Source organism: Bidens hawaiensis, unplaced genomic scaffold (genome assembly GCF_021521415.1).
Source record: "Bidens hawaiensis isolate Kalapana, Puna unplaced genomic scaffold, B.hawaiensis_p1.1 tig00058068_1, whole genome shotgun sequence".
Taxonomy (NCBI): Eukaryota; Viridiplantae; Streptophyta; class Magnoliopsida; order Asterales; family Asteraceae; genus Bidens; species Bidens hawaiensis.
Window position 1 is genome coordinate 90,918 of NW_027500492.1, and position 16,070 is coordinate 106,987.

A 16,070-nucleotide genomic window follows, 5' to 3' on the forward strand; every position below is an offset into this window, starting at 1 on the left:
AGCCCAACCACTCTTGTATAACTTGAGATTGAATTCTAAGCATGTCTAATTAACCTGACACAACCCCTGGAGTGGTCTAGTTAGCAAGTTTGATATTTCATAGTGTTCGTTCTCGATCATGGTCCGCTAATGTTTATGTCCAGGTTTGGCCCGTTCCTATCGTAGAACGATCTATTTATACCAACATTCTTTTAGAACCGCTAAAACATAAACGTTTATAATGACTTAGATAAGTTCCACATGTTTTAACTTACATTCTGAAGGCATTTACCGTACCCACTTTCTATTTTATTTTATATTTGAATGACCAACAAATCCTTCAACTAGGCTATTGGCTAAATTCATCACATCGGGATACACTCGTCTTCTGATCTGGGGAAAACCCTCACCTAAGTCCAATGCCCTTGAAAACCCTCACCTAAAACTCGTTCAGTTCAAGTATCCAACTAGTGAACGACATACTCTCTTAGTCTTTCATCATCACCTGGTGCCGACGAAATTAAATGATGGGGGCACGAACAAACCGTGAAAATCAGTTTTCCAAATCGTAAACTGAACCTTCTCACTTCTAATCCGGCCAAACCACCGATATAGCTAACTTAAACGATAAGGCTACTCATTGTGGAACAATGACGCCAGTGGTCATTTAAAGGTGACACACCCTTAACGTCAGTCACACCACACCGTGTCTTTAACGGGTCGATACTATGGGTCGTTACTTAACACACTAATAACCTAACAACCGATCAAACTTCTTTTTTCTTTCTTTCTTTCTTCCACCATCAATAACTATCTAGTTAAAGTTGGTTAACCCACAACACCCTAGTAAACAGATGAGTCGGTTAAAACTCCACTGCTAGTAACCCTTGCCAGTCAAATCACAACACATTATCAAACATTAAATCCTTAGGGTGTCATATTGATAATAACCCACATGCTTTATTATTTTCATTACCACCCCTTAAAGATAATAATAATATTCACATCTCACCTCAAACCCCTACCAATGGCTCTAACCTTCAAAACCCTAATCCAATTCCCAAATTTCCGGCCACCGTCACACCACCACCGTCCGGCCACCGTCATCCGCCTCTCCCGGTGGCACAACAACCCAAACCCACAAAAACCCACCACCCATGAACTCACTCAACAACAAATCGAACGCCAGTTACGCATCAACAAACGCTTCGATTCCGCCGGTAAACTCGCCGGAAAACTCACCGGAATTCAACAATCCGCCGCCGACCCACCACCTTACAAGTCCACCGGAACGCCGTCGTCACCTTCCCGCCGCTCAATTCCCGCCAAAAAGTCAAAGTACACAAAACCCGGTCAAAACCCTCAAAACTCTAGTGATAATAATAATAATGATGATAATAATACACACCCTGCGTTTAAACCAATTGTGAGAGTTAGACGAATTGATAGCGAAATCGAGGACAAACCCGGGTTTAAAATCGGCGAAAACGGGCTATCGTATGTCGTACCCGAAGCGCCGTTTGAGTTTCAGTATAGTTACACCGAGACGCCGAAGGTAAAGCCGGTGAGGCTGCGGGAGCCCGCGATCGCCCCGTTTGGGCCGGGGACGATGCCGAGGCCATGGACGGGGAAGAAGCCGTTGCCCGCGAGTAAGAAACAAATTGATTTTGACTCGTTTACGTTGCCGCCGGTGCATAAGAAAGGGGTGAAGCCGGTGCAGGCTCCGGGACCATTTTTGGCGGGGACGGGACCGAGGTATGTGAGGGAGAGAGAGGAGGTGTTGGGCGAGCCGTTGTCGAAGGAGGAGGTTGATGAGCTTGTTAAAGGGTGTTTGAAATCATCAAGGCAATTGAATATGGGTATGATTTTTTATTGCTTAATTTTAGGCATTTTAAACGAACTGATCGAACATGAGCATTACAAACGATAAAACACGAATAATTGAACCGTTCGTGTTTGTTCATTAAGAACGGAGTTGTAAAATATCGGAACAAGGTTTTCTTGTTTGTGTTCGTTTGTTAAGAAAAGTGTGCGAATCGGTGAGTTACTGATTAAAAATCGAACCTTTTTTTTTTAAAATATCATTTTTATTAATATTGGTATGTTTTCTTGAATATGGGTGCTTGAAATCATCAACGCAATTGAATACGGGTATGATATTGTTACATTGATTTTATTTGATAACTTAAGTGTTGAATGTTGACTTTTGTTGTTACGTTCAAGATTAGTGGTTTTTTTGTTGCGTAATTTTAGGCTTTGTAAATGAACCGAACGAACATGAAAAGAGCATGGTCGTGTGCGACTGGTCGTTTGGATAACTTTAACCGAACAGACGATCGAACACGAACAATTGAACAGACGAGGGTTTCTTGTTTGCGTTTGTTCGTTAAGATGTGTTGTAAAAGTTGGAATTAGTCGGTGACTAGTTGCTAATCCGTGGGTTACATTAGTCGGTTAAATTCGATTAAAAGTCGGATATTTTTTAAAAAAATATTATCTTTATTAATATTGGTATATTTTCTATTTTTATTGATTAACGATTATTTTAGTTGTTTAACTTCAAATTGTGCATTGATTTTCAAGATTAGTGATTTTTTATTGCTTAATTTTAGGCTTTGTAAACGAACCGAACGATAAATTTCGACGACTAGTTGATCGAACACGAATAATTGAACAAACGAGGGTTTCTTGTTCGTGTTTGTTTGTTAGAACAGTGTTATAAAAAATGGAGTTAGTCGGTGACTAGTTGCTAATCGGTGGCTTACATTAGTCGGTGATATTAGTCGGTTATAGTCGATTAAAAGTCAGATCTTTTTTTAAAAAATTATTATTTTTATTAATATTGGTAATTTATATTTTAATAATTTAAATTTATTTTGGTAACTTGTAATCATCATGGCAATGAATATGGGTATGTAAATGAACCGAACGAAGATGAACAGAGCATGTTTGTGCTCGTTTCGGATAACTTTTACCGAACAAACTATCAAACACGAACAGTTGAAAAATGATGTTTTTCTTGTCGTGTTCATTTGTTAAAACAGTTTTGTGAAAATTGGAGTTATTCGGTGTCTATTTGCTAATTGGTGGGTTGCATTAGTTGGTGATATTAGTCGGTTAAATTAGGTTAAAAGTCGGATCATCTTATAAAATATATTATTTTTATCTTTATCAATTTTGGTAATTTAGATTTTAATAATCTTAATTAATTTGGTAATTTGAAATCTCAAGGCAATTGAATATGGGTATTATTTTTATTTTTATTGATTAATGACTAATTTAGTTGTTTAACTTCAAATTGAGCAAGTTGGGCATTGATTTCAAGATTAGTGGTTTTTTATTGCTTAATTTTTGGCTTTGTAAACGAACCGAACGATTAAAAGTCGGCGACTAGTTGATCGAACACGAACAATTGAACAAACAAGGTTTTTTTATTTAATTTTGGTAATTTAGATATTAATAATCTAAATTATTAATTTTGTTGTTAAGGACAATCTCAGTATAATAGAAAATGAACATTTGGCTGATTTTTATTCCAATCATAATGTTGTCTAATACATGTTAAAACAATTGACAAATAATCTAAATTAAATTTATATTGACCGATAGTTCAGAGTCGCAGTGTGACTGAAGGTGCTCCTAACTTTAGCTTTTAGTTGCCAAGAGCAACCACAGTTTAATAGAAAAGTAACTTTGTATGCCCCTAATGAACATTTGACTGATTTTTATTCAAATCAGGGTGTTAGCAACAATCAGCTTGAATATTAAAGTAAAAAAAAAACAAATTTTGGTAAACTGCTGATTATTGATATAAGGTATAGTTACATATTTTTCGGTAAGTTCAATCAATCATTATTTGATTATGATTCTTGAAGCTCCAATAATTAACTTGAAAATGCATGTCTAAATACTAATTGTTCTTTTAGATGTATTTTGAAGCTTCATGTCGTTAGTAACTCTACAATTACTAATTGTATATTTGACTCATGCAAGTTTGACCGACTGAATCAAAGCGTAGACGGAGGGAGTCGTAAGTCATAAACATTTATTAAAACCTTAAGATTTCGGTTGGTTCAGTTTATTATATCGATGATTAGAAACGTCATCTAGAGTCTGTTTTCAAATATTATTATAAAGAAGTTTATAGATGGTCATTGCTTATGCATTTTAAATATTTTAGGTAGAGATGGTTTGACACACAATATGTTGGATAATATCCAAGCTCATTGGAAACGACGAAGGGTTTGCAAAATAAAATGTAAAGGCGTATGCACAGTCGACATGGACAATGTTCGACAACAATTAGAGGTTCGTCCTAAATACATTATAAATTTTTATAAAAATAAATCATTTTTTTTACAATTTATTTTGTAACAGGAGAAGACAGGAGGGAAAGTAATATACAGCAAAGGAGGAGTCGTGTATCTTTTTCGAGGTAGAAATTATAACTACAAAACTCGCCCGGTTTATCCTCTTATGTTATGGAAGCCCGTAACCCCTGTATACCCGAGGCTCATTCAACGGGTCCCAGAAGGGTAACTCTTGAAGAGGCAACTGAAATGCGCAGAAAAGGACGAGAATTGACGCCGATATGTAAACTTGGTAAGCCCTTATACTGGTCAACCTGGTCAAAAGTTGACTGAAGTGTATTATGATTAGGGCTGTAAACAACCGAATGAAGCGTTGTTCATGTTCGTTCGTTTAGCATTAAGCCCGTTCACTAACGGTTCATAAACGCTAACTGAACGCAAAATCTTTTTCGTGTTCGTTCGTTAAAGAATTGAACTTGTCACGAACATATACTCTTTAAGAATAAAAAAACGAACATTCTTATTCCAAAACATTAGACATAATCACGTAACTAAATATAAAGTTTAGCACTTGAGATAATATTAATATTAATAATACTCATAAACAAAATTATCCCTCAATCGGCGGTTTTATTCTGATAATGTCAATGAAGCAATGTTAGATTTGGTGTTAGTTAAATCAAGACCTCGTAAAACAAACAATTATTGAAACGAACTGAGCATAAACAATAAAGTTATAAAATTTAAATGTTAGGTTGGTTATTACAAATAAAATATTATAAAAATATAAAACAAATCTTTAACTAACGAACATAAACAAACGAACGTAAATGAACACATTATCGAACATTCATGAACACAAATGAATGAACGCCACCTGTGTTCATGTCCGTTCATTACGAACGGAATTTCAGATTTCTTATTCGTGTTTGTTTATTTATCAAAAGGACGAACGTAAACTAACTTCCTTCCCACGGTTCACGAACTATTCGCTGAATGTTCAGTTTATTTGCCGCCCTATTTATGATGCATTAAATCTTTTAAATCATATTGTTCGCAAGATTAATTTACAGTTGAACCTGTATAACTTGAGACTTGAGTAGTAATATCTGACTTTGTTGACAAGGTAACCGACTAACCGGTTAGCCAACTCCCGACATTTAGGCCTGTAAACGAACCGTTCGGAGAGAAGTTTGTTTGTTTAATAAACAAACGAACATGAACAGATTTTTGTTTGTTTACGAGCCCACCGACATTTGCCATTTTCGACAATGTATAGAAAAAGAATTTTTGTAAAAGATTTTATTGGTTGTTTTGAAAAACTAATTATAATATATTATTTGCCACTTGTTTCAGGGAAAAATGGAGTTTACTGTGATCTGTTAAAAATGTTAGAGAAGCATTTGAAGCATGTGATTTAGTGAGAATAAATTGTCAAGGTATGAATGGAAGTGATTACCGAAAAATCGGAGCAAAACTAAAGGTATGTGATTCTCCAAAATTATTAGAATGTTTTATGAATAATTATATTAATGTCATATGATTAACAAACTTATATTAATAATGTCATTTCAGGATCTTGTCCCTTGTGTTGATTTCATTTGAACAAGAACACATACTCGTATGGCGAGGGCAAAATTGGAAATCAATGTTCACAGACGAAAACAGGCCTCAAGAAGCCAGGAATCCCGACACCGAGTCTGAAAAAAATGAAACCATAATTTCAACACCTTCCGACAGCGAGTCTGAATCTGAACAGAATGAAACTATAATTCCAACACCCGACAACGTTGATAATAAAATCACACCGTCCGTAGTATTGAAAATAATATATCAAATAACATGAGGAACGATCAAGATTGTTTAACGGGAGTGAAGGCGATGTTAAAGCAGGCTGTCCAAGACGGGATTGCATAGTTTTAGAAGATTCCCATTTGGATGCTGATGTGGTGTCGCAAAGGCGGTTGCTTTTTCGAAATCCGCACAGCCCGGGCCTACCTTCAGAGTCGAACGTCCTAAGAAAGTTGCGATAACGTCGTCAACTGAGAAGGAAGAGGTCATCAAACGGTTGCAAACGAGGTTGTAACGGTTTCCGTGCAAAGAAAAGGCGGGAAAAACACAAAACCGAGAACCCGAAAGAATGATTTGAAAGAAAATTATCTTGATGTAGCTCCACAAACCACTCTTAGAGTTGATGAACTTGCTAAGTTACTAGGTTAGTATTTGTATCATATATTATAAGTTATATAGAGCAATTAATTATTCAAGTTTTTCATTTCATATTTTATTTGTTAAATGGGTGGTAAAGTTCTGTGCAACTTGTGTTTTAAAAGTATAGGTGCTAATATTATGGATGTAAACGAGCCGAACCCGAGCTACCAACACCATAAATGTAATGTTGAAAGGCTGTCGGGCGGTTCTTTAGTTGCCTACGCTATCACTTCCATAGCTCTTCTCTACACCAATGTCCCATCTTTTTAAATAAAATGTTTATAAGCTCGTGTCATAAACATAAAATGGATAGCAATGCGTACCGAACTCAAACATCTTAATACCATCTGCAAACGGTTATCAAATAGTCAGTCAAAAGGAAGAGGCACTAGCGATTTGGACATCTTAACGAAGGCTCATAGAATATATAAAGAGAAACATAAAACCTCGTTGACCATGTATAATAAAACTTGGGAGTCGTGGAAATCGTCAAAGTAGCATCTAGTAACGTCGATGTGAGTTTGTCGATTGTCTAAACGGTCAAAAACATCATTTAGCAACATGAACCAAATTCTTCTCAAGCCTGCTCAGTTGCGGTACCCAAATAAATTTAAACGAAACCATCTACGAGTTAGATTTTAATTGTGTGTGTTAGTTATTTAAATTAATATTTTTAATGAAAAATATATTTTAATAAGTAAAAACAATGATTAAAAATCAATTATAAATGATTGAACTAAGTTAAAACCAGAATACCCTTATAAAAAGAGATATTATCATGTTAAGTTGAAGTCTCATTGTATGCGTGACACTTTAACGTGTCGCACACTACACATAGGATATGTTTGGCAAAACTAACTGTTGGCTGGAAGCGGGTGGTGAAGCTGGTAGCTGTTAGCAGTAGCCTTTTAGAATATTAGAGTGTTTGACAGAATGGCTTGAGCTTTAATAAAACTAGATGGCTGTTTGCGCAGTGTGGTGGGGTGGGGTGAGCGTGCAACCTGACATCAACTATAATCAGTGTCAGTACATGATTTGTCACACCCGACCAAAGGCAGCGGGGCATGCCGGGGTACAAGCGATTGCTCAAGAACACAAGACACTATTGAAGTGACAATATTTAATCAACTCATTTAAATTTATTAAATCATAAAGAGTCACATAACTTGTTCATACAATAACTGAATTCAAACATAGCAATTATATATTGTTCATTTTGCTAATATCCTAATAGTCTTGATTACATTTTCCTTCAAGTCCTCGAGTCAACCTAAAGTCAAACCTGTAAAATTGCATTAAATAATATTTGTCAACACAAAGGTTGGTGAGCAATTTCATAGTTTTGAACAATAAGTATATAATAGGAAATTCCATAACTTGTATACAAAACAATAAATAATAGCAACAATTTAGATAATGAAATCGTTAATAAGAATACATTAACGACACCTTGCTATAAGGGGATGCCAAATAGACTAGGATTTTTATGAAATCGTTAATAAGAATATATTAACGACACCTTGCTATAAGAGAATACCAAATAGCTCGGATTTTATATGAAATCGTTAATAATAATACATTAACGACACCTTTCTATAAGGGGATGCCAAATATACTCGGATTTATGAATCAACCAACCAAAGCGGTAAACACTTTAACATTTAAGCATGTAAGCATATAACACAAAATCGAGCATTTAGTTAAGTAAAGTGTACAATAAAGTTTGTGGTTTAAGACTAAAGTATAAAACATTTAGTTTGAATAGGTATGCAGTATCACCCCCAAAACGAAAGATGGAAAACGTTTAATGAAAGTACTCACATTCAAGTAATAAACTTGATTGGTAGAATGACGAGTAACCGGAAGGATGAGGTTTAACGAGCAAAGTCTAGATGAAATGAAGTCTAGTATTAGAAAGGTTATCTAGGAAGTTCTTTAAATAAAATAAATGATAGGAAATGTAAACAATTTAAAGTTTAAGGTTTAAAATGTAAATATTTAAGAAGTTATGATAATAGTCCTTTAAAAATATAAGTTTGCTCGAAACCGGGTTAGAGTATCTAGCCCTTAATTTTACTCAACCTATGTTAAGTAATAAGGTGGGTAAAAATGCAAGAATGCAAATCCCTTTATAATATAGATACTAAAATAACGAGTGTTCGAGTTGTTGGTTCGGGTCTTGGTAATTGGTCAAACCCAAAGTCAACTTTCCAAAATAATGAATGTTATGAGATAACTCAATAAAATTTAAGATGACTTAACCAGTATGTAGTTCTATTGTTTTAGAATCAACAACGTCCGTTAAGCGAGTGTTCGGTTTCGTTGGTCCAAACTTTGTTATAAGATCAAGTTGGATTCAACATTCCAAGTACTTTACGAAAATAATTAAAATCAGTTTATAAAATATATTTAAAAAAATATACAAGTCTTGATAGCTAGAAACACACTTGTGTGTTTTAAGCGAATGGAATCGGTTTTGTTCGGTTTCCAACTCGGAATAAGATCAAGAATAGTAACCACATGCCCAAACATCAAAGGACTTGTATAATAATTTATAATGATGATACTTAAGTTTTTCATTCAAAAAGTCAACAACAAAGTCTTTTAAACGAATGTTCGGTTTTCGGTTCGGATCTTGTTTCAGGTTAAGACCGAGGTTAGATTCTACAAACCCATAACCATGGAACTCATAAAATGATTTTAGAAACTTAAATCTAACATAAAGCATGTTTATACAATTATTTAACAAAACTAGTAAACAAAGTTCGGTTTATGGTTTGGAACTATTTACGGTTAAACCGATGCTAGTCTCTACAAACCCATAACCATGGATCCAACAAATATGAAATACAAACTAAAATGAGCAGAAGTTAAGCATGGTTAGTAAGCATAAACAAGTTATATAATTTTATATATATATATATATATATATATATATATATATATCAAGGACTACGTGAGTCCTCCATGAAGCCTTGCCTTACGAGGCCTGACACTCCACCGACCGAAACCGGAGAAGTGACCACCAAAGGTAACAATGGGTGTATATTATATATTTGTTGTATAACAAGCTTCAATATTAACAAGTTAATTAAAATGAAAAACTATAGTCAATTTGACTTTGGAAAGTCGAATTGCCAAGAACATGAAGAACACCTTTAATCTTAAGAATTTGAGAGAGTATATGAAGTATGAGCAGTGATTAATGGAGAAGAGGGTCTTGTATATATAGGATAAGATTGAAAGGGTTAGCATGAGGTCTAAAGTAAAAAAATCGGATTGGATAATAGTATGTAAAGCACAAACAACAAAACATAAATTGCAGGTCTGCCTCTGCGCTATGCGACCAGCCTCCAGCCCTGGCCGCGCGGCGCGGTGTGGTCCGGGGTGGGGTGGGTTGGTCTAGCTCGTTTTGCGTGGTTCGTTTTGCGTTTCGAAAGTTCGTTTCGATGTAATTTGAGCGTTTTAAAGGCGTTTTCGAATCCGTAAAAGGGGTTTTTTTTCAAATTGAACAAGCGAGAATGATTAGTAACATAAATTCAATATTTTATATATTTGAAATGTTCGGGATATAAACCGGGTCGGTTTACAACATAAAAAAAAAATACAAGATAACCCAATATTGACGAATGTCACATGATTCACCTGATGACATTGCACACATAACCCGAATGTAGACATGTAATTCATGCAAAGGCAGTAGACGTGTAGCCGCTGGTGTAACACCCCGACCAAAGGGCGATTATACATCGGGGCGCCACATATTGTTTCATTACTCGTGACACTATTGGGTGTCAATATTTAATAAATACATTCATTCGCGCACGCGCAAAGTATACACAAGATAACATAAAGCAACATAATTCAATATATTATAAGGCAAAATATTCGAACAATAATAACTTGTCTTGATACATTTTAATCTAGGTCCAAAAGTAAAAACGTCCTACGTGTCCACAAGCTCCAAATGTAGCTACAGCAAACCTGAACATGTGTTAAAATAAAACGTCAAACACTTGCGTGTTGGTGAGAAATCAAGTTTAATAGATAATAGATAACAATAAATCTGCGCGCAACACGTGTATGTCTGGAGTTTAACAAGGGTGCAATCAGATTGTGATCAAGCCTAAATAGATCATAGCTCATAGTTCATAGTTCAATCCGTGCTCCCAAATGAGCACAAAACAAGAAAACATCTGTGCAAGTGTAAACAAAGAAAACCGTAACGATAGGTCTCCGTGTTCATCTAATGGATCCATGAAAACTTCGGAATAGGCCGAACAAAGCGGTTAATGATACACACATACAAATAAACAGCCAAGTAAACGTCCTCAACACATGGGATACTGCGCGACTAAAGTTCATAAACAAGTTTAAGACTCTAAGTTTGTATGAACACATGAACATCCCAAAACATTAAAAATAAAAAGGGATTAGGTACGAGATTACTCACTTGATAAACGATGCGGTGAAAGATAAAGCAAGAACCAACTTTAAACAAGCACAAGTTAACCTATAATTAAAGATTATTGTTTTAACGATTGGTTTTAAGTCTTGATTATAAGTTAGCATAATTAATAAGTAACTTATTATATATAATATATATTACCGGAAAAGCAGGGCAAACAGGGAGGAAGACGGAGGCAGAGAGGGAGGCGGCAGAGAGATCAAGGAGGAGGTTAAAATAAGTGTTTGTGTGTGTAGTGTTAGGAAAATAACATTATTATTTATAGAGAAACCCTAGGGAACACAATCCCTAGAAAAGGGGAAAAAATCTCAAAAGCAAAAGATTCCAAAAGCAAAAGATATCAAAGAATATGGCAGCTGCAGGGAACAAGGAAAAGCTGACAGGTAACAGTAAACAGGCATGGGAGGGTCAGATAAAGGTACTGGTCAAGCATGGAAAAGCAGATCTCAAAAGATAATGTCAGTCACTTTTTCTGTCAACCAATGGGGTTGGCGCGCATGCTGCGCCGAAAGTAACTTTTCAGACATAAGATAGGTCAGGTCAACAGCACAGAAGATAAGACATCACAAAAGTAAACGGCTAGATTAAACAGAAGAAAACTCAAAGGGTTTAGCGCGAGAAGGCTCGAGCGCACGCGCTGAGGGCGAAGGCTGACAGAACAAACCTTAACGCGCCGCGGAAGAACTATTATCCTTAGCGCGCCGCGGGAAGAACTTCCGTTCTTAGCGCGCCGCGGGAAGAACTTCCGTTCTTAGCGCGCCGCGGGAAGAACTTCCGTTCTTAGCGCGCCGCGGGAAGAACTTCCGTTCTTAGCGCGTCGCGGGAAGAACTACCGTTCTTAGCGCGCTGCGAGAAGAACTACAATCTTAGCGCGTCGCGGAGAGAACTACCGTTCTTAGCGCGCTGCGAGAAGAACTAAAATTCTTTGCGCGCTGCGAGAACAGTTCGCCTCGCGTATCGCAGGAACAACTGGTCTTCGCGCAGGCTTCCTTGTAAGGAGTCTGGCGCGTGGAGCTGCGCAGACAACCTTAGGCGGGAAGAAACAAAGGACAAAAATAAGAGAAGGGGTTCAAGGCTTAAGGGCGGGACGGCGACAAGAGAGAAAGAAGCAGAGAGAAGAAGAGGGACGGACGGAGGAAGGAAAAGAGAGGAAGAGGCGGGAAGGAAAATATTATTATTAAAAATAAAGTATAAGTATAAATAAATATTAAATCATAAAAGAAAGAGATCGGATCGAGAAACGGGTACCTGGGTCGGGTCGGATCGGGTCAGATGTCACAGTCTCCCCTACTTTAAGAAATTTCGTCCCGAAATTTATCTCGAAGTAGGTTGCGCAGAGAACAGGTGGCGGGTACTTGATCTTCATTTGATCTTCCCTTTCCCATGTAAACTCGGCTCCGCGCTTGGACTCCCAGCGAACTTTCATGATAGGGATGCGACTGCGCTTGGTTTGCTTTACCTCGCGATCCATAATCTCAACAGGCTTCTCACGAAATGCATAGATTCATCAACTTGAACTTCATCAAGTGGAATGTGAAGGTTCTCGTCAGCTAAACACTTCTTGAGATTGGATACATGGAACGTTGGATGCACATTACTGAGCGCGGGCGGAGGGTCAAGTCTGTAGGCAACTTTCCCTACACGCGCGAGAATCTTAAATGGTCCAACATATCGAGGAGCAAGCTTACCTTTCTTCCCAAAGCGGACAACACCTTCCAAGCGACACTTTGAGGAGAACAAGATCACCAACTTGAAATTCGAGAGGCTTTCGCCTGCGATCTGCGTAACTCTGTCGGCCTTCTGGCAGTCAGCAGATGATCACGGATCTTGGCGATTTTATCGGTTGTCTCTTGAACAAGTTCGGGTCCTGTGATTTGAGCTTCACCCACTTCGCTCCAACAAATCGGGGGAGGCGGCACTTACGACCGTAAAGTGCTTCAAATGGGCCATACCAATACTGGAATGATAGCTGTTATTATAAGAGAACTCGATCAAAGGCAGGTGCGAATCCCAATTACCTCCAAAATCAAGAACACAAGATCGGAGCATATCCTCAAGAGTTTGAATAGTTCGCTCAGACTGACCGTCAGTCTGAGGATGATATGCCGTACTCATGTCCAAGCGAGTTCCTAGCGCAGATTGGAGAGATTTCCAAAAGGCGAGATATAAAACGGGCCATCGCGATCGGATATGATGCTCAAAGGAGTACCATGGCGGCAGACAATTTCCTTGACATAAAGCTGCGCGAGTTGCTCAACACGGTAGTTTTCACGAATGGGCAGAAAGTGAGCAGACTTAGTCAAACGATCCACTATTACCCAAATGCTATCATGTTGCTTGCTGTCAAAGGTAACTTGGTAATAAAGTCCATCGCTATACCTTCCCATTTCCACGTAGGAATTTCTGGTTGTTCGAGCAAACCAGATGGGCGTTGATGTTCAGCTTTTACCTTAGAACAAGTCAGGCATTTAGCTACGAACACAGCAATATCCTTTTTCATACCGGGCCACCAATAAGTAATGCGCAAATCCTTGTACATCTTATCGGCGCCAGGATGAATAGAATACCGAGATTTATGCGCTTCACTCAGGATATCAGCGCGAAGATTCTCATCAAAGGGAATCCAGATGGCATTGAGATAGCAGAGAATTCCACTCAGATTAGGGACAAGTGCGCTTCCGCGCCACACGCTAACTCGGCGTGAAGGTTACAATTACTGATGGATCGCGCTGCGCATCGCGAATGCGTGATTTAAGATTGCTCTGAATCGGCGCAAAGTGAAGCTGCGTGCGCGGCAAAATACAGTTAAGCTGGCAGGGTTTTCGGCTGAGCGCATCGGCTACCACATTAGCCTTACCAGGATGATACCGGATCTCACAATCGTAATCGCTGATGAGTTCGTTCCATCGGCGTTGCCTCATGTTAAGTTCCTTCTGATCAAAGATAGCTGAAGGCTTTTATGGTCAGTGTAGAGGATACACTTAGTACCATAAAGGTAGTGTCTCCAGATCTTCAAGCAAATAGCACTGCACCAAGTTCGAGATCGTGAGTCGTATAATTCTTTTCATGAACCTTAAGTTGCCTTGATGCGTAAGCGATAACCTTGCCTCGTTGCATAAGAACACAACCGAGACCTTGGTTGGATGCATCGCAATACACGACAAAATCATCATTACCCTCAGGTAACGCAAGGACAGGAGCTTCACACAACAACGCTTGAGCGTCAGAAAGGCTTCTTCTTGCTTCGAGCCCCAAATATACGGTTTACCTTTGTGCGTTAGAGCTGTTAAAGCAAAGCGATCTTCGAGAAGTTCGAAATGAAGCGCCGGTAATAACCAGCTAAGCCCAGAAAGGAACGGATTTCGGTAGAGTGGATGGCGTAATCCAGTTCTTGATTGCTTCAATTTTGGATGGGTCGACATGAATACCCATCTTGTTAACAACAGGGCCAAGAAACTGTACTTCATCAGACCAGAATTCACACTTGGAGAGCTTGGCAAAGAGCTGCTCGGTTCGAAGCTTTTGCAACACCAACTGAAGAAGTTGCTCATGCTCGCCTTGGTCTTAGAATAAATCAGAACATCATCGATAAACACAATCACGAATTTATCCAAGAAAGGCTACACACCCAGTTCATTAGATCCATGAAAACGGCGGGTGCGTTGGTTAAACCGAAGGACATGACCAAGAATTCAAAATGGCCATAACGAGTTCGAAAAGCAGTCTTCGGAACATCTTCATCGCGGATGCGCAACTGGTGATAGCCAGAGCGGAGATCAATCTGAGAAACAAGAGGCACCTTGAGTTGATCAAAGAGGTCGTCAATAGCCGGTAAGGATACCGGTTCTTAATGGTGAGTTTGTTCAACTCGCGGTAATCGATACACATGCGAAACGAACCATCTTTCTTTTTAACGAACAACACCGAGCACCCCAGGGCGAAGAGCTAGGCGAATGAATCCTTTAGCGGTCAACTCTTGAAGGTTGGCTTGCCAATTCTTGCATCTCAGCGGTGCAAGACGATAAGAGATTTAGCTACGGAGAAGCACCAGGGACAAGATCAATACGAAACTCGACTTCACGAGCGGAGGGATACCAGAAATCTCAGGAAAATCTTCAGGAAAACTAATATCACGCACAACAGATATCGCGAAGCTTCGTCTGTCCTTCATCGGTTAACCACATGGCTAAAAATGCAATACACTTCTTCCGCATGATCTTCGGCTTCGCGCAAGACATAAGTTTAAGACCACTGAGGGTTTTTCGCCGTAGATATGAAGATCACCATTTCTCGAGTATGCGAATCATCTTCTGTGCGCAAATAACTTCGGCGCGATTATTCGAGAGCCAGTCCATACCAATAATAACATCAAAGCGTCCAGAGCATGGATGAGGTCGATCAGAAAAGTTCGTTTTCGTTAAGGTTAAGCTGCAATTTTAATCACTGAGTTAATTAAAACAGTTTCGTCATTAGCCAATTCAACTGAAAAATTTTCTTTAAATCGCTGCGCGTCGCGCAAGCTTCTGCTCAAACGTGCGAGAAATAAAACTTCGATCGGCGCCAGTATCAAAAAGTACAGAAGCATAAAATCCGTTAAGCAAAAATGTACCATTAACTACGTCATTATTCGCTTGCGCTGGTGCGCGTTATGTTAAAAGCTCGGCCACGCGTCACTTGGTTCGAAATCTGGTTCACCGATTCGCTTGGCTAATCTGAACGTGTAGTCTCGGCACGCTTCCGAAATACTGGGATCACCGCAGTTAAAGCACGATCTGGTCGTGGGTTTTGGTAGGTGTTGTGTCTGCGGTAACGTGTGGTATTGCGCAAGTGATTGGCAGGTCTCTACAGTATTCGCTGAGTGCCAACGCGCCACATCGTGTCATTGTCGACACGGGTTGTGTTGGTGGAAGTCTACAGGTGGGCAAAAGGTTGGTTTCCTGGTAAGTTTCTGGGAGTGCGACTAGGAGTGTTAAGCATATGGTTGGACTTATAGGAGGTGTTGGGTAGGTCGACAGTGGTTAGGACTAAACGGAGGTTGGTAGTGGGGTTGCTGGACTATGGCGTTAAGCGCTAGACTGCCCCTCCTGTAGGTTTTACGTTGA

The 16,070-nt window shown here is 38.7% G+C and overlaps 1 pseudogene across 1 annotated transcript; it reads left to right on the forward strand.

Moving 5' to 3' along the window:
• Nucleotides 1-888: 888 nt before the first annotated feature.
• Nucleotides 889-6,512, forward strand: LOC143602165 (CRS2-associated factor 1, chloroplastic-like; annotated as a pseudogene). Its single transcript, XR_013147783.1, has 5 exons — nucleotides 889-1,838; nucleotides 4,160-4,287; nucleotides 4,357-4,581; nucleotides 5,646-5,772; nucleotides 5,865-6,512. The product of XR_013147783.1 is annotated as a CRS2-associated factor 1, chloroplastic-like (transcript).
• The last annotated feature ends 9,558 nt before the right edge of the window (nucleotides 6,513-16,070 follow it).